This window comes from Colias croceus, chromosome 6 (assembly GCF_905220415.1).
Source record: "Colias croceus chromosome 6, ilColCroc2.1".
Taxonomy (NCBI): Eukaryota; Metazoa; Arthropoda; class Insecta; order Lepidoptera; family Pieridae; genus Colias; species Colias croceus.
In genome coordinates this window covers 4,813,047-4,840,799 of record NC_059542.1, presented here as the reverse complement: position 1 = coordinate 4,840,799, position 27,753 = coordinate 4,813,047, and the positions used below count along the sequence as shown (strand labels likewise).

Below are 27,753 nucleotides of genomic sequence, written 5' to 3'. Positions count from 1 at the left end.
TCACGCTCGAATAGTCAGGCGAGAAAAATTCTATTGTGGTTATTGTACCAAATTCCTTTACATTAACGTGTCCGTAGCACTTTACTCGTCATAACGTTTTGTAATCCCTTTACCTCTTATTGGATAAACATCTCGACGTCAACATAAAAGTATCCTCACATTCCATGAATTCAAGCCATTACGCTCATTAACATTCACGTTGGATTTATTTATAAAAATATGTCAGCTATGTGTGGAATGTCCTTAATCGCATTATTATACCTATTAAGCGACGCTTGATAAGAATGTGCAAATAAATAAAGAGCTATCAGAATATCATTTTGTTTAAATACAATGGACTAATATTAATGGAATCAACTATCAACTGGTTAACCGCGGTCCGCGATACATACGGCCACAGATATATTTTGGTCGGTATGCGAATTTAACAAAGCATTGTGAGGAATTGATATTTGACCTGGTTATTCGCATTGAGATCGCTTCGAAGCTGAAACGATTGGTGCGTTTTGAAATATTGCGATTTTAACAATACCGAGACGCTGCGCATGACCAATGACCATTTCGAGTAACATACGATTTGTATGATATAATCGGCAATTAATTTCATTACGCTCGATATTCTCAAAACTATGTCATAATTTTATCGACAGTGTCGATAAATAACACAAAATTAGGTATATTGGGTGATTTTGGTTAATTTGCTATTTTTCAAATTAAAGGCAATTTTTTACTTGCAGATAACTATGTACATTGTAAGTATATGTGACAATATCGCAGGAGGACATAGAGTCTTTATTCTGCCACTGAACGTGGCATCCAATACAAATTCCGATGTTCCTCTGTTAATGATGCATCGCATTAAGATTATCGATTTGATTGATCAACTATTATATTAGCCTTAAAAATTTAAAACATGTTACAAGACACACTGAAGAGTTCTCAACAAATCTGTTGACATCTCGTCAGATTCGGGCCTAATCTCACGAGAGAAACTCGGTCGCGCAGCTAGTATTTATAAAACATGATTTAGCAATCGAACATGTGTCCCTCTATAAAGCATTTTATGTCATCGTCACGTAGTTAGTTACATTTCATCAGAGCAGCACCACTCAAACATTGGCTTGATTCCCAAGCCTATGGTAACTATTGGAATCTTGGTACAATCATTTGCGCTTTACAACTACGTCTGTCCAATGTCTAGCCGTTTACATGGCTCGAAGAATTTCCGCTTTGGTATTTGCATATCGTCTTATGATTTCACGGCGACATTCATTCTGCGCGCCAAATATTTTTACGTGCGCAGACATGAATTCCTTGCTCTGTCCGCGAATGCTCTTTGCGGAATTGGCGCAAAAACTCGTCGCATTGTAATGAGGGGAAGTGTATAGGTAGACACTTTAAGTAAATTTTATGCGTATATGAACATTCTTGTTGAGCGTAACTACAATAGATACTATTAGCAACACTTATGTTATCGTCAATCGTTTCTTTCATATGGTATGCAGGCTTTCCACATTGCACATAACGCTCATGACAATCGTAAGCCTTAATTTATTCATATAGAAAGTAAATTTAGTCTTTATTCCATAACTAGTTGTTGCCCGCGGCATCAACTTCATTATTTCCTTTTCGACAACTTTCTGTAGGTACTTCACCTATTACTATTCCAATTAGACCCAATATCCTCATAATGAATTTCAAATATGTATTAAAGTTAAGTTATTAAATTATTCACAAAGTATTCACAAAGTCAAACAGTTCAATATAAAGTATAGTAAAAACTTACTAAGTTCTTTACGTTTCAGTTAAAAATGGAGAAGGTGGAATCGGCTCTTGACGTGTTATCACGTGCGGCAACTATGGTGCAACCGTGCCCCGCATACCCTGCCAGTGATTCAGAGGGCTTCGGTAAGTTATCCGTAATATTTTATTTAATAACGTACATGATAGATCTGAGAGGATATGAAGACGGTTCTCGTAAACAAGTGTCTGCAAAGAGAAGACAGAAATCGTTAGAAACATGGTTTATAATGTTTATTAGTAGGCAGCGACACATTTTCTCTTAATTTATTTAAATACGAAAAACGTTTAATGTATGTAGGATTTGATGTTCAAATATTTTATATAATTATATATATATGTGAGAGAATTATAACAGAGTAGTTGTTATGTGGCTATACCTTCCTATTATACTGTACTCTATGGCGTACAACATAGTGTTGATATTCAATTGATATGAAATGCATGGGGTGTCGGGCCATGCTATGCTTTATATTCCTTGAGTCAGTAGCTCGATGATATAGTCTCGGTACTACCATCGACCGCGCAAGGTGTGCGCACTGAGTCATTATTTAATATTATTTCACATATCTACCTAACTATAATTAATTATGGAGAGTTATTTAAATTCTCTGACAGCAGCGGTGGGATCGGCACTTATTACCCCCGATTTCAATAAGAATAAGACTACGTTAAACGATGCAAATCTGCAAGTGAGTGAAACGAGTGATAGTGTTAGTGAACTTCAAGAAGAAATAGATAGTGTTAATGAGGTTCGAGAAGAACCAGAGTTTCCACCAATAAATCGTGAGAATGTTAACACAACAACAACAACATCATGTGTTGTGTGTGGGTTGTAAAGCACCATGTCGTGCGCATCTCTGTTAAAAGAAATGGCAGATACATTTTCCTAAAACGAAACATTTTGTTTCCGGGTCTAACGCATAAGTAAGGAAGACCCACTACGAGGCCAGCCTTCATCTACCTGTGTGGACATTATTTTTAACGTGAAAAGAAGCTAAGAAGCGAAAGGAAATACCTTTTCGAGATATGGTATGGTAAAAAAGTGATCGAGTTTCAACATACATCGAGTGCTCCACTACAAAGTTGGCGCTAATCGACCGGCTGAGGACGGGCTGGAACTATGCGAATATAGTAAATTCGTGGTAGAAGGTATTGCAGATGACCAGGTATGATCTGATTTATTATGATACACGCCGATTGATTTTGTGGGTCTTGATAGACATTTTGGCATAAATCATTTAAAGCGTCGCATGTTGCAAATTGTTTGCTATAACTGTGTGTTCACATGTCATTACAAACGTGACTGTAAATCTCGCCCATGAAACAAAATCAGTTAGTTTAATCGATAAGAATAACAAAGGTCCGCTCAATATTTAAGAAATAGTTTTATTGTCATAAATTTGGTCACATAGAAGAGGTTTGTTTTTCTAAGCAACGGGCGGCACGCTCTTAAAGAAACAATACCCTTATTAATGTGTGTTTACAGCACGATACCCCGCTTACAGTCACAGACGTTGCCGGCGTAAAGTTCAAGTGCCATATTGACAGCAGGTCCGATTGTTTTTTTTTTCCTCTGTAAAAGGATAGCCGATAGCATGACCGGGCCTCTAGAATTTTTATACACTCGTGTAACAAGAACTGGCACTGTATCAACCTATTCATTCGCCCGTACAACATTACCCATAACTGTTAATGATGTAAATATGAGCTTTGGTTATTGTAGACTCTCGAGTACTTCCTGGGATGGAGTAACAGGTCGAGATGTTTTTACTAGAGCCGGACGTAGTTTGATTATGGATAACAATGGGCTCAAATTATTCGTGAATTTAAAATAAACAATATTTGTTATTGCGGACAATAATTTTGAATCTATAGACACGGATTTAAATGATTTTAATGATGTTCATCGTGTGAGATCCATTATTGAAAGTAAAGCACAAATTTTGTGAAATGGGAATAAGACTTGTGAATACAACCCTAGCACAATCTACAGTTCTTTCAACATTGATAAGGTTTTGTAATGCCCTTGTTGTTAACCAAGGAGGATAAATTACGTGACTTCATAGCTACTTTTTTATTATCAACGATGTTCTCGAGTTTCAAAATCATAAGAGGTTACATTCTTTTGTTTAAAAAGAATATTGAAAGTCTCGCTTGCGCAGAGTTTTCATTTAATTGGAATAAATGCAAGTTGCTGTTGCAACATTGAATAGGTATTCACCACAAGGTTTCATAACATCGAATGGTAGACTTTTCAGATAAAAAAAAATAAGGCTCTTGTTGAAGCATTATTGTCAAAAGAACGTTTAAGTTCGCGAAATATTTTAGAATGATAAAAAAAAGATTTCTGCTTCTTTATTAACGATTTTCGGACAAAGCTCGTTGTTGAAGTACAAACAGATTCCTGTTCAATAGATTAATAGTGGTTCAGTTTTCCTACAAGAAAGTAATGATCAACTTAAAAATCGAATATTATCAAAGAATCACTGACACAGAAAGTTGTTATCATAGTTATTAAATAGAGTTATAAGATTTAAGAAGACCTCAAGCATAATCTATTAAGCGTTAACATTTTAGAATATTAACAGACTGAAATAGTCTCAAACTCAAAGCATCATGTCATAAGAAAAATATTTTCTCCTCGTGTTCATAGATGATGGGCTTACATACAAGCTTTTGATTTCGAAGTCGGTACCTACGCAAGGGTCCAAGAATACCGCGTGTAGATTTTATTAGTAGAAACTAGTTGTCTTCACATAATGTTCCATTTGGGCAAAAATAGTAAAGATTCGCGACGACTACAAGCCGAACAACTTAGATCCGAACATAAGTAAAGTAATTGAAGCCGATAAAATGATATTATTGATTTAAATTTAAGGTGTCACATACGATTAAAAAAATGCTTGCTGTATAGACATTTTCTTTTGTTTGGTGCAAACGAAGTGTTCATTTATTGATACAATCATTTCATGATTACTTATTTGAAACATTTTAGTTTGGAAAAACCTGCAAACTTTGTGTACTTAGTTCGTTAGAACGTACATTGAACGTTTTTAGATTGCAAAGTTAATAAAAGGCCCTCTAGAGCTAGACAGTTGACTTGACATCCGATAGAAAATGTATCAGAATCACTTCATACATAACCATCGATACGAATGGCACTTACGAGTAGCAGTATAGAATGCGCATTGGTAATTGTTGACGCATTTATTGGTTAATATTTTCACCTAGCTCCTGTTAAAAATGTGTCTTCAAAAAAAAAAGAGCATGTTAAGCGCTTTGTTTTTGTTGTGCGCTGAAAGGAATAGTAGCCGGTCAAGCTACGTCATTCGCAGGTAGCGAACTCATAGACTTGAGTTGGCAGTGTTCTTTTGAGTTTTACAAAATTACAAGCGAGTTGAGTTGCGCTAACGGGTTATTTTAAAAGGTTTATGTCTGTTCTTAAGTTCATTGTTTCAGTATCGCTGAAAATCATGAACCTAGATGATGGTATTCTTCAGTTATTGGCGAAATTCAACTTACTTTGAATTGTATTGTATAAAAGAAACGCACAGCACAGGCGACAGCCCATTGCAATTGTCTATAGGCTGCAAGACCACTGCGTTATAATGATTTAGTACGAGTGTCAACACTTTAGTAGTTAACCTGTTTGAAATTAGAAATAACGCAAAAGTCAGGATGGACGAGCAATTGCACGTCTGTTAAATGTTGATGATTTTGTGTTAGTAAGAAAGAAAAGCCGATTGTAACATCAATACTATTTTACTTGTTTTGACGGTCATTTTATGATTATTGAATTGTCTGAAGGTAGACTATGAGAATGTGATATTGTCGGTAGTGGTAAATGATATGGAAGTTGGTGCGACTTTAGAATCGGGTTCAGTCCTCGTAAATTAATTATTAGCTGTTACTCTGCCCCGTAAAGTATTTATTATACGTTGTTAGTATACATCAAGTTATAAGTGCAAGGTGGTTTTGTGTATTCCTGTAAATACACTAAATATGTCACTGGACGACAAATTGATGGCGTGTCATACGATGTTAATTACTAAGTTAGGAGAAAAGTTCTCCAGTCCATACAAAATTATGAGATTATAGACTTTGCGATAACGAGAGGTATCGAATCGAGCCTCAAACTGGAGGCCATGCTCAGTACATAATTGTGTCAAGAACTTCCAAATTCATCTAAGCAGTTGGAAAGTGAGCCAATGAATAAAAATGTATTCCACAAATGTTACTCTTTACTTCCAGTAATTTGCAAGTTGCCTGGCAGAGATTGCTGTGTAGCAATAAGGCCGCATATTGTGCAAAATAAGTTTGTACTAGATTTTCTTACATTGTTTTGTAGTAAGTATTGTAAAAAAAATAAATACTCCGTATATTTTTATTTTTGTTTTATTTTATTATTTTTACCTATTTATTTCCTCGGTTGTTACATAATTCCGTATAGTTAATCTAAGTATTACACAAAAGTTTCATAACACACATGCACACCACACTTTAATAGCTCAATAATAGTTCTGTGTTTGACATAGCAAGGCGTGTATGTCATATTGTACATTGGAAGCTACGCGCTTCGTGTAGTTGTGGGTAGCGCTTGCGCTCCTTGTGATCACAGTACATGGCAGGCTCCGCGCTGCATGTAGTTCCAGATGTTATGGGTAGCATTGCGCTCCTTGTGATCACAGTACATGGCAGGCTCCGCGCTGCATGTAGTTCCAGATGTTGTGGGTAGCATTGCGCTCCTTGTGATCACAGTACATGGCAGGCTCCGCGCTGCATGTAGTTCCAGATGTTGTGGGTAGCATTGCGCTCCTTGTGATCACAGTACATTGGAAGCTTCGCGCTTCGTGTAGTTCCAGTTGTTGTGGGTAGCTTTAAGCTCCTTGTAGTCACAGTACATATGAGGCTCCGCGCTGTATGTAGTTCCAGATTTTGTGCGAAGCATTGCGCTTCATGTGACTACAGTACATGTCAGGCTCCGCGCTGCATGTAGTTCCAGTATTTGTTCAGAGCTCTACATTTACATTATAATACACACACACCAGTACATGGCAAGCTCCGCGCTGCATGTAGTTCCAGATGTTATGGGTAGCATTGCGCTCCTTGTGATCACAGTACATGGCAGGCTCCGCGCTGCATGTAGTTCCAGATGTTGTGGGTAGCATTGCGCTCCTTGTGATCACAGTACATGGCAGGCTCCGCGCTGCATGTAGTTCCAGATGTTATGGGTAGCATTGCGCTCCTTGTGATCACAGTACATTGGAAGCTTCGCGCTTCGTGTAGTTCCTGTTGTTGTGGGTAGCTTTAAGCTCCTTGTAGTCACAGTACATGACAGGCTCCGCGCTGTATGTAGTTCCAGATTTTGTGCGAAGCATTGCGCTTCATGTGACTACAGTACATGTCAGGCTCCGCGCTGCATGTAGTTCCAGTATTTATTCAGAGCTCTACACTTACAATATAATACACACACACACACAATACATTCAAAGCTTCGGCTTTAGGCGACAGTAGCCGTTGTTGATATCACAGATGATGACGATGATGAGTAATAATTTGTGAGTCGGTGTGAAAAGTTACAAACCGTGAAGGGAAAAGAGTTTGAATACAGCAAATGAAATAGCAACGCAGTAAGTAATCTGCGCAAAATTACTAGTTGAATGTTCGCGCGAGAACGCGCTCGTTGTCAGAATGGCCGTGTGAGAGAATTATAACAGAGTAGTTGTTATGTGGCTATACCTTCCTATTATACTGTACTCTATGGCGTACAACATAGTGTTGATATTCAATTGATATGAAATGCATGGGGTGTCGGGCCATGCTATGCTTTATATTCCTTGAGTCAGTAGCTCGATGATATAGTCTCGGTACTACCATCGACCGCGCAAGGTGTGCGCACTGAGTCATTATTTAATATTATTTCACATATCTACCTAACTATAATTAATTATGGAGAGTTATTTAAATTCTCTGACATATATATGTAAAAACCTCATTACAACAATTTTAAACTAAAGAAATGGTCATCGCTTATTAAGCAGCCTTATCAATTATTAATATTTTAATTATTGATGCACTATTTTTCAATAAATAAAAGGATACATTTTTTTCCTTTAAACAAATTTAATACCATAATAATTAAATTTATAAAATATGTGTATTACGTAAAATGCTAACGATTTAGCAGTTTTCGTGAAGGATCTTTCAAGGTTAGGCTTAGTAAATTTAGACTGGAATGCATCTTGTTTTAAAGCGATTTTGTACTTATTCGGTAATTGGCTTGATAAATTGCTTAGATGAAGAAAAATGATGAAAATTATATTAAACAGCACGTTTAGCAGTCGAGATAATAACTGCAGCATTATGTATTCAATAAACTATCAATTAGGCTTATGCAAAAAATCTGCTAAGTCTAAAGATTAACCATCATATAATTTTAAATAAAATATAGGTAAGTTATACGTACGTCATGTACTTTTAGGAAACTTACCCGCTTTCAGTGATCTTTGTCATTGTTGTAAAATAATTAAAATTTGAACTCATATACGCCCGCTCTATCAGTTTTTATTATGATTGATATGATAACCATTGAACAGTTATAACAAACTAGCTTTCTGCCCGTGCCTTCGCCCGCGTTTTCAAAGAAAAACCCGCGTAGTCGGTAGTTCCCATTCCCGTGGGATTTCCGGGATAAAACCTATTAAATGTGTTAATCCCAGTTACCCTCTATAATATGTGTGCTAAATTTCATTTTGATCGGTTCAGTAGTAATTGCGTGAAAGAGTAACACGTACACATCCTCACAAACTTTCGCATTTATAATATTAGTATAAGATTGCGTAACATTTATAATTTCTAAGAACTAATAACCCCTGCAAGACGTAGACCGTATCATAAAGTATAAACTCGAGTGATGAAAAAGCAATCTCAATATTATAATTCAGCGATGAACTAAACTACTAACAGATACATGGAATTTGGCAACAGCGCCTTGATTTATGACCCTATTATATACATTACTAGCTGCGCCCCGCGGTTTCACCCGCGTTGCTCCGCTCCTGTTGGTCTTACGTAATGATAGCGCCTAGATACTTTATAGCGTTCCTCGATAAATGGGCTATCTAACACCGAAAAAATTTTTAAAATCGGAACAGTAGTTCCTGAAATTAGCGCACTCAAACAAAAAAACTCTTCAACTTTATAATATTAGTATAGATTCGTTACTTATTTGCATCAATTAGTCAATGTTTAGAAACGTCTCGGAATTCAGATATAGTTAGCTAGCGCATATCCATATGGTTGTCGGCATCTGGCCTTGTAGGCGGGTCACATTCCTGATTCCCGCTGACATTGTTTAGTCGTTCGCCGACGGAAACGTACCTACAGCCAAGTGTAACATAATTTTATTTACTTTTTTCATGATTGCGAGCGAACTGTGCGAATACATACTTTAAATGTCGGAACAAAGGAGGACGCGTCAAATTGGGCCTGAAACTTGGGTTAAGACCAATACACACGAAATATTGTTTTTGTGATAGATCATTACACATACCTAACGAAAAAAATAAAATAAAAAAATGAATCAACCGGGTTGTACAGTCAAGGCAAAAAGTTTTATTTATTTGGCTATTATTTTGCGCACAAAAACAGTGTTTTTAATTCCAGTGAAGTAAATATAAACCTAATTGTCACTGGAGTGACTGAGTTTAACCACAATAAAGAACGTCTAACTATGTTGAATTATAATAAACACGGTATAAGTATCTGTTACAAAACATAATATTAGTGTATTTCGGTTATTAGAAGGCTTAAGTACGTCTTTGTAAGTGAATTGGAGTAACATAAAGATATTCTCATTTTCTTATAACAGTTATTAATTGCAAAAAATATTATATACACAAAGAAATAAAACTTGATGTGACTGTACAAAAACCCGGTTGATTATTTTTTTATATATATTTTCCCCGTTATGTATATTGTGTTATGATCTATTATAAAAACAAAATCTCATGTGTATTGGTCCAACTCAAGTGTTCAGGCCCGACTTCCATAGTAAAATGCCCATTCTCCTTTTGTTTATAATGTCGGTACTGGAGTTTTATTCAGATCATATCATCAAAATAACAAACATGTATTTTAAACGCACATTCGATTCCATTTTTTTTTTCATAATTAGAGCAGACAGGTAGTTAATCATTAAATTTTTTAGTACATACCTAGGTCATTTTACTTTAATTGTTTCGATTTTTGAATGAATAATGAATAATAATATACCTATCTTCATAAATATATCATAATTGAACATTGTTACATGTAGATATAGTAGGTATGTATTTATATAACTGTTTAGTAACTACCTAGTAAAATAAAGTGTTGCAAAGTTTCTCATGAGAATTAAGTGTTTTAATAATAAGCCCAAATTTAATTGTATCTCCATACCTACCGGATTTTCCTCTTTATTGTTACAACTCTAATTTACATTCTCGTACTTTTTTTGGCTTACAATAGCTTCCGAATAAAGTTAGCAAAATGCATTATAAGGTGCTAATAATTGGAAAGTTATATTGAATAGGAGAAAGAAAATTTAAGTTTTTCTTCTTATTTTGTTATATTAGAACGTATAAAGGAGGCGTCCTATACAATTCAAATGAAGGTAACTTGTTCAACCCGTCTTGGTATTTCAATGAACAGGAGAAAATTAAATAGGTAGTTTATAATTAATGTTGAAACTTCTCTATATTTTGTTAAATTCTATGTATTGAATTTTAATACAGTAATCTAAATGTTACTTCGTTAAAATTATTGTTCTATCTGCCTAAATTTTCTATAAATCAGTAAAGTTATTGCCTGGAAAGAAATAAAACACACAACATTATTAGTAGGTAAAATTATGGTTAATAATTTTAGCTGTAATGCTGTATTACAGTAAAATAACCAATCGCAAAATAATTATGCATTTTAGTAGTATTTGTCGAGAATTTTATGTGAACGTATAAAGTTCAAAGGAAACGTTGAACAATTTCACCAATGCTCTACACATCAATAATTATAATTATTGCACTGCAATCCTTGTGGATTAGTCACATCCTCGTAATGTATAGGCAGACATTTTCCGCATACTTACGAAACAACTAGTTATTTGAACCGCTAAATATAAATAGCATTATTGTGTTTACAAACGGAATCGATAATTTTGTGGGAGCACGTGCCAATTATTATTTTGGACATCTTTATCTGTTGTTATATTCATTTTCTTGAACAGGAATTTTGTTTTCATAATAACTTTAATTTTCACTAATTACAAATTACAATGCACGCGTCCTCAAAAACTAATTAAAATTAAAAATAATTGAACAAGAGTAATTAACCAACTTCAAAAAAAAGGAGGAGGTTATCAATTCGGCCGGTATATTTTTTTTTTTTTTTATGTATGTACACCGATTACTCCGAGGTTTCTGAACCGATTTACGTGATTCTTTTTTTGTTCGATGCGGGATGGTGTCGAATTGGTCCCATAAAAATTTTATTCGGATAGGCCCAGTAGTTTTTATTTTATGAGCATTTTTGTCTGTAGGTATTTGTAAATTTTGCAAGTGCAAGTTTGAAGTCGGTTGTTTTTAACGCAGTTATCACTTGTTTATGCTTAAATTTTCACTCAACGTCAACACTAGGTAGACAACTAATTCGCAACAAATGTTAAGAGATTATTTTCAACATCATTAATTTCAGCATCTAGTACTGTTTATAATTAATTACTATAATCATGAAAATTATACATGAAAATATATCCAATAATTTCTTCAACCCCGCGTAATTTAATAAACCGTCCCATTTGATAAAACGTCAATCAGCGGAACACCAAAGACAATTCCTTGTTTACAAACAGTGTTGATCACATATAATTATGCAACGCGACATCGGCGCATGCACACTTACTTTCGTTGGTTTGCGTGAGCGCGCTGGTCGCAAGCCATGAGGGAAAGCGCTGAGGAATTTGGCTGAGCGTCAGCGGTGTCTATATAGATGGGTAGAATCAGCCCACTGGGTACCTCCCACCTTGTAATGTTTCTATCACATGCTCACGATATACTGCTTATTTATTAATATTGTACAAGAAAAATAAAATAGGTTTTACATTCGTAAACTCTGCTTTGCAATTGATTCAATCTTATGAGAATTGGTTTGAAATAAAACAACTAAATGTAAGTATGTCTACTTTATGTGCTTTTTATTGCTTGGGACTAAACTGCGAACGCAATAAATTATATCAAATCTTAAATTGGGTGATAGATTAGTAAGAATTCTTATTTAGTTCACTCATATCCTTGTGTAGAGTTATATCTATCCCGATGACACAGTATATAATCATTCCTAAAAGCAACCGTAGAAATAAAACGTAAAGGCACTATTCAAGTTATTATAGAAAATATAAATAAATGTAGTGTCACTTTTGGCACTTCTCTAATAAGTATGCTCGTGATCTGTTATTTATTTGTTCATTAACACAGGCATTCAAGTGACGGGTGTGGTTTTCTAGCTGTTAAGTAGGAAATTGACACAAACACTCATGTGCTTAAATATTCTTCAGTTAAAGGTACATATTGTCAATGATGTTTGAACCTAAAGTAGCGGACTTCATGTGAATTCTAACACGAATTTTGTGTCAAATCTGGAATACAAATATTATAGCCAATTGTGTTGATAACATTTTAATGTTAGTTTTGTGATACGTAAATAGTAAAAATAAGTTCAAATAGAACTATTTTCTATCAAAAATCTATGTTAATATTTGACCAGCCAATGCCATACCATATTTTCATCAGGCTATTATAATTTTTTAACAAATGGTCTCGTATAGAACCAATTTGATTGCATATGAACGGTGCAACATTTATGTAGTGTTAGAAGATCAGCGCTTTCAGTGGTATGAGATAATCAGGTTGGCATTCTAAATCTCATCCAATCATCTGCTATGTATGTAAGCATTTTACAGCTCTCTACAAATGCAGAATCTAACATTGCAATGCCGTTACGATGAAAAAGGTTTTATCGACAACGTTACAGCGGTGATTGTTGCGTGTGTGCCGGTATCCGGAACGCTGAGGCGGCTTGTTACGGTTTCGAAAAGAATGTAGGTTGCCGACTACAGTTACGAACATACTGTGGAATGCAACTGATCACTATTGTTATAATAACAAGCATTCGTTTCAGTACAACATTCGGGACTTGGTTTTTTGCACGGAACTTGAACGTGTCCCAAAATGATGCGAGCGTGTTTAATTGGTACCGCAATTACCAGTTTGTTGATTGCTTAACTATTTATTTATATATTTACTGTTTGTACATTCACGTACCTATGTATAGCTGAAAAGTCTTTCGCATGTGTCTTGAAAATGTCTTGCTGCTTTTGTTTGTATAGTGTTAGTTCTTTAAGATAAAGATGACATAATTTTGTAAACCCTTGATGAAGCAGATATTGATAGAAAATAAACCGGTAATGATTAATAATATTAATTAATATCGTTCAGGAAAATGTGTATATCATGCTAATGTTTGATCTAAGAAACCTAACTCTGTGCTGCTGTGCATATTGCTGTTTTAGCGCTCGTAGAAACTACAGTAAAAACTGCATTTTTTTCAATATGAATAATCTGTTTACTTTGAAGTCGATTTTAGATAAGATCGACGTAGATGACGAACGACGAATGATGAATACATAAGTTTATTAATATTTATGTTATAATATATTAAAAGTATTTTAAACGTTGTTTGTAACACACAACATATTTATAAGATTCCCTTTTTATTTCAATTAAGAGCATTACTATTTAGATACAGCTTAAGCAATTTACAATTAAGTTTTTCATTGACTTCGTTTTGTACAACAAAAACACTTCCGCAATAGTTCAATGACTAATTGAAGTAACCATTGTTTGAATTGAAAACAACATTTTAAATTGTTATAAAAACCTAATTCGTATTGAGTGAATGTTTACTAATAGGTACCTACAATTCGTACAAATCTAGCTTCTTATGAGTATTGTTATACCTAGCTACTAGAACTAGCTAACGTACTAGCTAGAAACCATCAATTTGAGCAATACATAATAATGTAATGATGCTTTTGGCTCTATCAATTTTCTATGTTTTTATGAAACAGTGAGCGTTTGAATGATATTCGAAAACTGACAGCAAATCTAAAAATGTCCATTCCGCACGAGTGATCCTGCAAAGACGCACTTTCATCAGTACCTTATAGAGGTGACTGGTGTTTAAAAACCTAATCGAATCGAAAGTACATTAATGAATTCCGATATCGGCTGATCGGCCAGAATGACAGTGCGTGCAGCAATGACATGCAGCACGCACGCGCGAATGCCATCCAATGAAGTCATCTGGAGTAGAAATTGTTTTCGGATTCTATTTCGTTGGCAGCCAAGCGAGAGCAGCTATGCCAGCTATTCGGAACGTCGCGTATTGTCTCAATGATCTAACATAATATATCGTTATGTGAATTGCGTTAAATGTATGCAGCATATTCGAACATATGTTGTGATTGAAACAATTCTAAACTCCACTTAATTGAACTTCCGGATCGTCAATCGGCTGTAGTTCAATTGTATTGACAGACTCAAGGCTAGGTAGTAAATGGTTAGTCTTCACATAAATGCACCTACTATTTTTTACATAACTGTTTATGTATGTATAACAATAGTAGATAGTATTTAATATTTATTCTTTAACATATAGCTACTGAAATACCATCAACCATCAACCAGTTTTTTAATGCAAAACTGTAACATTCTGCACGCAAAATAAAAAAAATAAAATAAAAATGAGTACACAAAATAATTTTATACTTAAATACTTCATTTTAAAATCTCAACAAACATACATACCTAAGTAAATAGAGCCACAATCTATGGTATGTTATCAGTTGGGAGTTCAGTACCTACGTCCATACTTGACGGATGTTTACATCGTAAAATTGATCGCAAATCGAGTGAGAATTTCAGCTAGCGAAATATTTTATCGATAAACATTATATTTTTTACTATTAAATACACATACGATATCAACATGGTACCTACTAGACGCATGGTACTACTTTGATAAATTAAATAACGGTACATACTAAAAATAACATTATTATATTGTTTGTTTCCAATCATAACTACCTAAGCAATTTGCGCAGAGATGTAATATTATTTTTGTAGATAGGTACCTAGACCTACGTACTGTTTTTTTTGCGATTCGTCTCTTTAATTGCGCAGACAGATAACAATAAGAAAATACCATTGAGAGCAGTTACTGTCGTTTACTGAGAAGGTTTTTCAATTGTTAAAAAAACCTTCATTAACAGTTTATTATGTCATCCCATTGTTACTACGGTTTTACGGTTTTCTTTGGCTTTATTATACACTACGTTATGTGACGACTAATTTCTTAATTCATTTGTTTCACAGTTCATATTAGAGTAGAAATGGTATTCAAATTAATTTAATACTTAGTATAGGCCGAGTAGAGGCTACTTGCTCTACATTTAGTACTTTAAATAATATAAGAAACATGTCATGGTTTGCATAGTAATTGACTATTATATGCCACCTAATAATAATAAAACTAAACTAAATAGATACCTACTTAGCTTCAAATTCGGTCTGCCAGGAATTAGGAAAATACACGTAATTGAGCTAGATAAATAATAAATAGTTTTGTATCGGTGTATTACCAACTTGAACGTTATCATAGAACAACTATGAAATTTCTCCTTCCCAATACCATTTTCGTGACATTTAAAATCAATTATCTTTAGCAATAAAATATGTTATGGATCAAGGTATTGCGGTCCCTCTTCTCTACAGGGTTGTTATACTAAATCGCGATACATCAAAGCATGTCACGGCTACCACGTACAAACGTACATGGCTCAGTGTGTTATGCAACAAGGTCGGAGCATAACTGGGTGTGTGTCGATATTGAGAAAATGTTTTCCCTACCTCCATTAATTGACTGAGAAAGGCGTATGTATTGGAAAGCTATGCACTGTTTCATTATTAAAATAAAATAGTTTACAGTGACGCTGAAATCGATAACGTTTTATAGACATTGTAAAGTAGGTTGTACTTTATTTATTATGTGAATGTAGATACTATGTATTGTTGCTTACTAAGTTACTAGAATAATCAAATTCATCATAATATTATTTGGAGTACATCTTAAGATGCGTATAGTTATGTAAATAACTTCACAATATTTTTATATGTATGTGAGAGAATTATAACAGAGTAGTTGTTATGTGGCTATACCTTCCTATTATAAAGTACTCTATGGTGTACAACATAATGGCGATATTGAATTGATATGAAATGCATGGAGTTACGGGCCATGCGATGGTTTATATTCCTTGAGTCAGTAGCTCGATGATATAGTCTCGGTACTACCATCGACCGCGCAAGGTGTGCGCACTGAGTCATTATTCAATATTATTTCACATATCTACCTAACTATAATTAATTATGGAGAGTTATTTAAATTCTCTGACAGCAGCGGTGGGATCGGCACTTATTACCCCCGATTTCAATAAGAATAAGACTACGTTAAACGATGCAAATCTGCAAGTGAGTGAAACGAGTGATAGTGTTAGTGAAGTTCAAGAAGAAATAGATAGTGTTAATGAGGTTCGAGAAGAACCAGAGTTTCCACCAATAAATCGTGAGAATGTTAACACATCAAAAACAACATCATGGTTGTGTGTGGGTTGTAAAGCACCATGTCGTGCGCATCTCTGTTAAAAGAAATGGCAGATACACTTTCCTAAAACGAAACATTTTGTTTCCGGGTCTAACGCATAAGTAAGGAAGACCCACTACGAGGCCAGCCTTCATCTACCTGTGTGGACATTATTTTTAACGTGAAAAGAAGCTAAGAAGCGAGAGGAAATACCTTTTCGAGATATGGTATGGTAAAAAAGTGATCGAGTTTCAACATACATCGAGTGCTCCACTACAAAGTTGGCGCTAATCGACCGGCTGAGAACGGGCTGGAACTATGCGAATATAGTAAATTCGTGGTAGAAGGTATTGCAGATGACCAGGTATGATCTGATTTATTGTGATACACGCCGATTGATTTTGTGGGTCTTGATAGACATTTTGGCATAAATCATTTAAAGCGTCGCATGTTGCAAATTGTTTGCTATAACTGTGTATTCACATGTCATTACAAACGTGACTGTAAATCTCGCCCATGAAACAAAATCAGTTAGTTTAATCGATAAGAATAACAAAAGTCCGCTCAATATTTAAGAAATAGTACAACAACTATTATTATTGTCATAAATTTGGTCACATAGAAGAGGTTTGTTTTTCTAAGCAACGGGCGGCACGCTCTTAAAGAAACAATACCCTTATTAATGTGTGTTTACAGCACGATACCCCGCTTACAGTCACAGACGTTGCCGGCGTAAAGTTCAAGTGCCTTATTGACAGCAGGTCCGATTGTTTTTTTTTTCCTTTGTAAAAGGATAGCCGATAGCATGACCGGGCCTCTAGAATTTGTATACACTCGCGTAACAAAAACTGGCACTGTATCAACCTATTCATTCGCCCGTACAACATTACCCATAACTGTTAATGATGTAAATATGAGCTTTGGTTATTGTAGACTCTCAAGTACTTCCTGGGATGGAGTAACAGGTCGAGATGTTTGTACTAGAGCCGGACGTAGTTTGATTATGGATAACAATGGGACTCAAATTATTCGTGAATTTAAAATAAACAATATTTGTTATTGCGGACAATAATTTTGAATCTATAGACACGGATTTAAATGATTTTAATGGTGTTCATCGTGTGAGATCCATTATTGAAAGTAAAAAATTTTGTGAAATGGGAATAAGACTTAAGAATACAAGCCTAGCACAATCTACAGTTCTTTCAACATTGATAAGGTTTTGTAATGCCCTTGTTGTAAAACCAAGGACTAGATAAATTACGTGACTTCATAGCTACTTTTTATATTCAACGATGTTCTCGAGTTTTCAAAATCATAAGAGGTTACATTCTTTTGTTTAAAAAGAGTATTGAAAGTCTCGCTTGCGCAGAGTTTTCATTTAATTGGAATAAATGCAAGTTGCTGTTGCAACATTGAATAGGTATTCACCACAAGGTTTCATAACATCGAACGGTAGACTTGTCAGATATAAAAAAAAAAATAAGGCTCTTGCTGAAGCATTATTGTCAAAAGAACGTTAAAGTTTACGAAATATTTTAGAATGATAAAAAAAAAAAAAAGATTTCTGCTCCTTTATTTTCAGACAAATCTCGTTGTCGAAGTACACACAGATTCCTGTTCAATAGATTAATAGTGGTTCAGTTTTCCTACAAGAAAGTAATGATCAACTTAAAAATCGAATATTATAATCAAAGAATCACTGACACAGAAAGTTGATATCATAGTTATTAAATAGAGTTAAAAGATTTAAGAAGGCCGCAAGCATAATCAATTAAGCGTTAACATTTTAGAATATTAACAGACTGAAATAGTCTCAAAGCATCATGTCATAAGAAAAATATTTTCTCCTCGTGTTCATAGATGATGGGCTTACATACAAGCTTTTGATTTCGAAGTCGGTACCTACGCAAGGGTGCAAGAATACCGCGTGTAGATTTTATTAGTAGAAACTAGTTGTCTTCACATAATGTTCAATTTGGGCAAAAATAGTAAAGATTCGCGACGACTACAAGCCGAACAACTTAGATCCGAATATAAATAAAGTAATTGAAGCCGATAGAATGAAATTATTGATTTAAATTTAAGGTGTCACATACGATAAAAAAAATGCTTGCTGTATAAACATTTTCTTTTGTTTGGTGCAAACGAAGTGTTATCAATCATTTATTGATACAATCATTTCATGATTACTTATTTGAAATATTTTAGTTCGGATAAACCTGCAAAAACTTAGTGTACATAGTTTGTTAGAACGTACATTGAACATTTTTAGATTGCAAAGTTAATTAAAGGCCCTCTAGAGCTAGACAGTTGACTTGACATCCGATAGAAAATGTATCAGAACCACTTCATACATAACCATCGATACGAATGGCACTTACGAGTAGCAGTATAGAATGCGTATTGGTAATTGTTGACGCATTTACTGGTTAAAAATGTGTCTTCAAAAAAAAAAAGAGCATGTTAAGCGCTTTGTTTTTGTTGTGCGCTGAAAGGAATAGTAGCCGATCAAGCTACGTCATTCGCAGGTAGCGAACTCATAGACTTGAGTTGGCAGTGTTCTTTTGAGTTTCATAAAATTACAAGCGGGATGAGTTGCGCTAACGGGTTATTTTAAAAGGTTTATGTCTGTTCTTAAGTTCATTGTTTCACTATCGCTGAAAAATATGAACGTAGATAATGGTATTCTACAGTTATTGGCGATATTCAACTTACTTTGAATTGTATTGTATGAAAGAAACGCACAGCACAGGCGACAGCCCATTGCAATTGTCTATAGGCTGCAAGTCCACCGTGTAGTCATGAACGTAGATATTGGTATTCTACAATTGGCGAAATTCAACTTACTTTGAATTGTATTTTATCAAAAAGCTTAACACAGGCGACAGCCCAATGCAATTGTCTATTGGCTGCAAGACCACTACGTTATTATGATTTAGTACGAGTGTCAACACTTTAAAAGTTAACCTGTTTGAAATTAGAAATAACGCAAAAGTCAGGATGGACGAGCATTTGAACGTCTATAAGGCTCGTATTGGAAAAAAAAACATTCTGTTTAATGTTTATATTGTGTTAGTAAGAAAGAAAAGCCGATTGTAACATTAATATGATATTATTTTACTTGTTTTGGCGGTCATTTATGATTATTGAATTGTCTCAAGGTAGACTATGAAAATGTGATGTCGTCGATAGTGGTAAATGATATGGAAGTCGGTGTGACTTTAGAACCTGGTTCAGTCCTCGCAAATTAATTATTAGCTGTTAATCTGCCCCGTAAAGTGTTGTTATTATACCTAGTATACATCAAGGTATAAGTGCAAGGTGGTTTTGTGTATTCCTATAAATACACTAGATATGTCACTGGACGACGATTTGATGGCGTGTCATACGATGTAAATTACTAAGTTAGGAGAAAAGTTCTCCAGTCCATACAAAATAATCTCAACTTAGCGATAACGAGAGGTATCGAATCGAGCCTCAAACTGGAGGCCATGCTCAGTACATATTTCTGTGAAGAACTTCCAAATTCATCTAAGCAGTTGGAAAGTGAGCCAATGAATAAAAATGTATTCCACAAATGTTACTCCTTACTTCCAGTAATTTGCAAGTTGTATGTAGCAATAAGGCCGCACATTGTGTAAAATATTTTTACTTTATAAGTTTGTACTAGATTTTCTTACATTGTTTTGTACAATAAAGTATTGTGAAAAAATAAATACTCCGTATAAGTTTATTTTTGTTTTATTTTATTATTTTGACCTATTTATTTCCTCGGTTGTTACATAGTTCCGTATAAGTTAATCTAAGTATTACACAAAAGTTTCATAACACACATGCACACCACACTTTAAAAGCTCAATAATAGCTCTGTGTTTGACATAGTAAGGCGTGTATGTCATATTGTACATTGGAAGCTCCGCGCTTCGTGTAGTGGGTAGCGCTTGCGCTCCTTGTGATCACAGTACATGGCAGGCTCCGCGCTGCATGTAGTTCCAGATGTTGTGGGTAGCATTGCGCTCCTTGTGATCACAGTACATTGGAAGCTTTGCGCTTCGTGTAGTTCCAGTTGTTGTGGGTAGCTTTAACTTTTAAGCTCCTTGTAGTCACAGTACATATGAGGCTCCGCGCTGTATGTAGTTCCAGATTTTGTGCGAAGCATTGCGCTTCATGTGACTACAGTACATGGCAGGCTCCGCGCTGCATGTAGTTAAAGTATTTGTTCAGAGCTCTACATTTACAATATAACACACACACACCAGTACAAAGCAAGCTCCGCGCTGCATCTAGTTCCAGTATTTGTTCAGAGCTCTACATTTACAATATATAATACACACACACACACCAGTACATGGCAAGCTCCGCGCTGCATGTAGTTCCAGATGTTATGGGTAGCATTGCGCTCCTTGTGATCACAGTATATGGCAGGCTCCGCGCTGCATGTAGTTCCAGATGTTGTGGGTAGCATTGCGCTCCTTGTGATCACAGTACATTGGAAGCTTCGCGCTTCGTGTAGTTCCAGTTGTTGTGGGTAGCTTTAAGCTCCTTGTAGTCACAGTACATGACAGGCTCCGCGCTGTATGTAGTTCCAGATTTTGTGCGAAGCATTGCGCTTCATGTGACTACAGTACATGTCAGGCTCCGCGCTGCATGTAGTTCCAGTATTTGTTCAGAGCTCTACACTTACAATAGAATACACACACACACAATACATTCAAAGCTTCGTCTTTAGGCGACAGTAGCCGTTGTTGATATCACCGATGATGACGATGATGAGTAATAATTTGTGAGTCGGTGTGAAAAGTTACAAACCGTGAAGGGAAAAGAGTTTGAATACAGCAAATGAAATAGCAACGCAGTAAGTAATCTGCGCAAAATTACTAGTCGAATGTTCGCGCGAGAACGCGCTCGTTGTCAGAATGGCCGTGTGAGAGAATTATAACAGAGTAGTTGTTATGTGGCTATACCTTCCTATTATAAAGTACTCTATGGTGTACAACATAATGGCGATATTGAATTGATATGAAATGCATGGAGTTACGGGCCATGCGATGGTTTATATTCCTTGAGTCAGTAGCTCGATGATATAGTCTCGGTACTACCATCGACCGCGCAAGGTGTGCGCACTGAGTCATTATTCAATATTATTTCACATATCTACCTAACTATAATTAATTATGGAGAGTTATTTAAATTCTCTGACATGTACATAATATAGCTGCCTTGGAAATATTTAAACATCAGCTGTTAGCACACGTTTTTATGGGCCTTCTACATAATGGGCAGTGGTGGCCGAGTAGAGGCTTTCAGATAGTGTGACGGTCTAAATTGCGCCACAATTGTGCCTAAATGTCTATGATCTGCCGTCATTGTAGATGTTTATTTATAATCGCTGCAATGGCAACAACGATCGACGGTCATTTGTTGGGCCAACGCTGCCCATTGTGTAGAGGGGCCATCAAGTTTATGTATGTACCCATTATTAATATGGCCTTAGGAAGGTTGTATGTTTTGTAAGGTACTTCATAAAATATTATGATAGATGCTTAGTGCGCTATTAAACTTCGTGAAATATTTTAGATGCTCTGATTAAAAAAGCCTTAACTTTGAATACAGTAAGTATGATGTTTATATGTACCTACAAGTTTGTCTTGTTATATAATTTTACTAGTGGTCCGCCCCGGCTTCGCCCGTGGTACCTACATGTTTAAACTATCCTATCTCTCAAGTTGGATCGAACTGCACATGGTGTGCGAATTTTATTATAATCGGTTAAGTGGTTTAGGAGTCCATTGAGGACAAACATTGTGACACGAGATTTATATATATTAAGATTTAAAATTGATGATTAGGAACAATAAAAATAAATGTTTTATATGTATACAGTGCGAAATTCGTGTTGCGTTGGATCTCTGTATACGCAGTCTTTTAAAATTATTTTTGACGGTAATACTGTTTATTTGTTACAAATGTTTTTAGGAGTCATACTTAACCCTATATCTTTTGATCTGATCAAAAAATACTAATTTATAATCATGCATAATATCGTCAAAAATTTCACGAAGTTTTTTCATTTACTTTTTATTTTGGTGATTTTAAGATCTTACAGTAATGTATCCTCAAAAAGATATAGATTAAAAGAAGTAAAAAATTCTCGTATTCTTGCATCTATCCTAATTAATGATACAGAATTTATATCAGATAACAATAAATATACCAATGTCACCGTATACATTATTCTTATAAAATGTAAGTTTATTTCACGACGTTAATTAAAATTTATTGATATAGTTGATATGTAATGTTGACATTAATGTCATCCAAAAGAATGCATATTAACGATTAGTTTCTCAGGAAAAAGTGTAAAATTTACATTCAATTCTTTACCGTCACATGCGATCTTAATATGAGTTAGTATCTTTTTTAAGTTGTTCTTTCGAATGACTATGACAAAATATAGATAGGTATCTGGACAACAATTCAACCTAAGTACTTTTTGTTAGTGACGTAGACTCGAACGAAATAGGTAAAATATTCGTATTTCTCTTGAAGTAGATGTTTTAGGCTAGCAACATGAAGGTCACGGGTGGAAACCATGCGCAACAGAGTGCAACGGTATGCATCCGTCACGGTGTGGAGACAAGAATAATTACACATATCTTTTGAGGAAATTTAATTCTAGGCTACGTAGGAACAAGGGAGTAAAGCAACAAATGAATGCGTACAGAAGAGTTATTTTTTTTCACTTTTGGAACAAGAATTTACGATTTTTTTTTTTGTAAGGTACCTTTTGTAGTCTACCTTATTCAATTTTTTGCCAATTTTCTATAGTAATTCTTGAGATAGAGACCGCATAGTGTATTGTTGTATTAGCTTGATGTGTCCCAAATGCTAGGCAAAGCCCTCCTCCTATATTTTGTCAATATAATAAAGGTAATGATTATTCATTACTAGGTTTCCGCCCGCGGCTTCGCTCGCGCTGTCAAAGAAAAACCCGCATAGTTCCCGTTCCCGTGGGATTTCCGGGATTGCGTCATTTTCCCGGCATAAAAAGTAGCCTATATCCTTTCTCGGGTATCAAAATATCTCCATACCAAATTTCATGAAAATTGGTTCAGTAGTTTAGGCGTGATTGAGTAACAGACAGACAGACAGAGTTACTTTCGCATTTATTATATTAGTATGGATAAATAAGCTCCTGCATTTTATCTGGAATAGGTGTGCATAGATAGCTTTACTTACTACAGCATAATTGTGTTTGATACCGTCCATTTATACAACTTAATTTCATTATTACTACATTTATCTCCTATAAATAATAACTTATATTTACTTAAAAGTAATTTGAATTACACTTTTCTCATTATCATTTTATAAAACAATTTCTTAAAGCGACATCTGTGGACGAACAAACGTATTACTAGTTTTTCAGCTAACGCCATGGTCGTGAGGTCCCTAATTCCAATGTTCTTCCAATAGAGGACTCTCTACTATCTATTTGGATAACAATTATTTTAATGGTGTGTAAAAAGTTTTATGCGGGTTTTATTATACATCAATAACCGCCAATAACAATCGAAGTAATAAAAAAATAGTATTAATACCTACATGAAATAAACAAATTAATATCAGTTGTTTTTGTTAAGAACTTCAATCAAAATAATATGGATTGTTTTCATTGTCTATGTATAACAAACAGGGTAAGCTTAATTTTTCAATACATTTACAACTACAAATCTCAAGTTTCGATTAAGTATAAAAAATAATAAACCGATTAAAAATTAATTTAATGTATTTTACGGTGTTAAAAAATTACTTTTAATTAGCATAATAATTAATAACAGATTAAAATATTTTTATAACATGATCCCTTGATTTATGACGTCAATGAAGCCCACCACATGCGTGACGTCTCATGTATGTTGTATTTTTATTGCTTGAAGAAATAATTTTGAAGAAGTGATATTTGCAATATAAGACTTTCCTTAATCATAAAAGTGACAAGAAAATATTAATTGTAAAATATACATCAATCGAAGCAAAGAATGCGGAATGTGTGCTGTCTGCTGTGAATGAAGTCGCTTCCCGTACTTTCGCTAGAAGCATCCGCCTTCCGCCACCAGTGCGTGTTATGTAAACACCCCGGTATCTTGTTTGATAATAATTGGTACATGTAAGGCCCCAACATCGACAATGTTTGTCGCCATTACGGCGATTATGAATAAACATCTACAATGATGGCCGATCGACATTATTTTTATAGGCCCTCTACACACTAGCGTGATTGCTCTACTCGCCCATTTTGAAGATATATTTATATTATACATTACATTACATTTATATTATGGAGTATGCATAAATAATATAACTTACTTAAAAGTTACTGATTTTGAAATGCATATGTACAACAAACGAATTACTATACCATAATTGTATGATTAGGAAATCAAAAGAACCTTCAGGAAGCGGAGATTACTTTTCTTATAAATAGGTTTCAGGTTCTTCTACTGTCGTAGTTCTACTGTAATACTACTTAGTACCAGTGTAACCCAGCTAAAAACCTTATCGGATATCGAATGCTATAGCGATCTTCTGTAGAATGGAAATTCATTTACCCCACACCGAATGACATCGTAAATTTGTTTCATGTAATTTCTATTTTTGTATAAAAATTGTTTAGTAAAAAAATCTCTCAAATTAATAGATTTTAAATTCACAAAGAGAGGCATGATTCAAACGACATTCAATCCTTTGCGAAGCCGTTTGATGTGTAAGAACTAGTCGTGCTGATAATTCATTTCACCTTTGAAATGTCTAGATGCAGGTACCTTCAGACATAACTAAGGCATCGTTAACTTCAAAATGAGACATAACCACGCTATCAATTATTAGAATAAAGGAAAAATAAAGAGTATCCTATTCGTTTCGTGTCTATTTGATGTGAAACGATCATTATGTTGTAAATTAAGTTTAAATTATTTATAAACGCGCGATCGAAATATTTTTAACGCGCGTGAGTAATATTTTTAATTATAGAAACACGATAAGGTTCCTGTTCCTGACGTGGATTTGGAGAGTATAGTCCGCAAATTTTAGTCAGAAAAGAAGTAACAACTAGAAACTACATAATATTAAAGCATTGTAACTATTATAATATGTACATAGGAGTTATTTTATTATAAGTGCTTTGAAAGGATAATAAGATGTATGGAACCATAGACAAGCAAAATATATTTAAAACACTAAAGAAATGTCCTATGAGATATAGATATTCACTGTATTATACAGCTCTTGTCCTTCATTCATAAATATGTATCATTTCTCACCAACTAAACTTAAAGATATTGAAGGTTGAAATAATTTAGAAGCGCGTGCGCCCGCGGCTGCGGACGCTGCTACTGGCTTCACGCAACCTGGTATTTGAATACATTTGTATTCAAACTGCCTGTTGCACAACAAAAATATACCTACTCATTTATCCTTCAATGTTATTTAACTGCTACTAATGTATACTATACATGCTTTATACATGCATATGTTTTGTATAGCTTCGTTAGAGAGAGTAAAAACAGTGAAATGGTCCTTATAAGGTCTTTACAACCGCATTCCCTTTTTAAGGTAAGAAAATAATTCTTACCACTGTGTTAATTAAAAACGCAGAGTATAAATTAAATAGACCTTATTTTAAAGCGTTGGTTCATTAACATTAAATCCGCCTTAAAGGTTCTTTATGTTAGTTTAAATTCAATTGTCATTTATAATCGCGATACCGTGACAGAAAGATGCCTGTTAGATTGTCTATTTATTAATCTATATTTATTCTAATTCCCTTACGAAGCCCTTAGATACTAGTCGCTCGTCCTGGCTCCGTCCGGGCAGACCCGGGATAAAAACAATATAATACTTATAACTTAATCTTTGTTTTGGTGAAACCGTTTTAGAATTTTTGTGAAAAGATTCCTTGAAACAAACAAAAACACAAATGTTACGCCTTATAATATTAGTTTATATAAGAACAAAAAGCGGGCTTCTATAAAATTGGTATCCGTTGAAATTACGTAGAAATCGATATGCGTGCAAGTAAAGAGGGCCCAGGGCTAAGTTACGAACTCAACCTCAAGGGAGCGGATGCGGTGCTCCTGGCCATACTGCGCATGCCTACTGCCCCGTCCTACTGAATTACACACATCCGTATTGTATTTCAAACCAATAAAAGGATCTTCTTATTTGAAGGATTTGATTTGAAATTTAAATATTGTACAGTAGTGTTTTATAAATGGAAATCATAACGCGTTACAATTGTGGATTAATGAATTGTGACGATCTGAAGTAATACGAAGAATATAATTATAAATCATAGAATAAAATATGTCTGCATTCTGACTATCATTTTATCAATAGATATAGTCGTCATGTACATATTTTCAATATGTTCTTGCAAATATTATTACAATTCTGATTTCTGTATCTTACATAGGTATATACTTCACGTAATTTTAATGCATACCTACTTGAAATATTTACCATTTAGTTATGTGTAGTTTATTTGAAGCTAGGCAACGAATAATTAACTATGAACAATATGAATTCTTGAAAATGAATGAGCAGTTTAGATTTTCATAGAATCTTTTGCAGAAGTATTTCATATTGATATCCTTAATTGAATCTTGGTTTTATTACAATGTCATATTTATACAACTGCTTTTTAAAGATATTATGGTACAGATAGCCGCTACGTACATTTTTTACCAGTTCAATTGCCCAAAGTAATTTTATTTGACACTTGATAGTCGATTACGACAGCAGGTAGCGACGCCCGTGGCGCTCCGCTTGAATGAGCGCTGGAACAAATAAAAGGGAAGGATCAAAAGGAATAAAACACCTTGCCCGTTAATTGCACTCGACGGGCGGTACTTACTTGCGATCTGCTTTAAATTACTCTCCGGTGTATTTTCTCCAACATAAAAGGATAGTTCGTCTAACGTAGATCGATGAACACTATTACTTATAGTTTCGAACTCAATAAACCTGGGATGGTTCCAATATCTTCGTATAATAGTCGTTCATTACTTACAGAAATAATACTATCTCTAGCAATCAATACAACAAAATTCCCAGAAAGATTAACCTTTTTTATTAACAATAGGTGTATCCCATCCGAGAATTAATTAAACTAGCTCGATGCGGCGCCAACAGTCGGCTTACCTGTTTAAGTCG

At 34.7% G+C, this 27,753-nt stretch overlaps 1 long non-coding RNA gene across 1 annotated transcript; it reads right to left on the bottom strand.

Moving 5' to 3' along the window:
- Positions 1–789: 789 nt before the first annotated feature.
- Positions 790–27,753, bottom strand: LOC123692850. The gene is made up of 3 exons (XR_006751609.1): positions 27,455–27,753; positions 27,277–27,377; positions 790–1,989 (listed from the first exon to the last, which is right to left on the bottom strand). It is a non-coding gene; the product is annotated as an uncharacterized LOC123692850 (long non-coding RNA).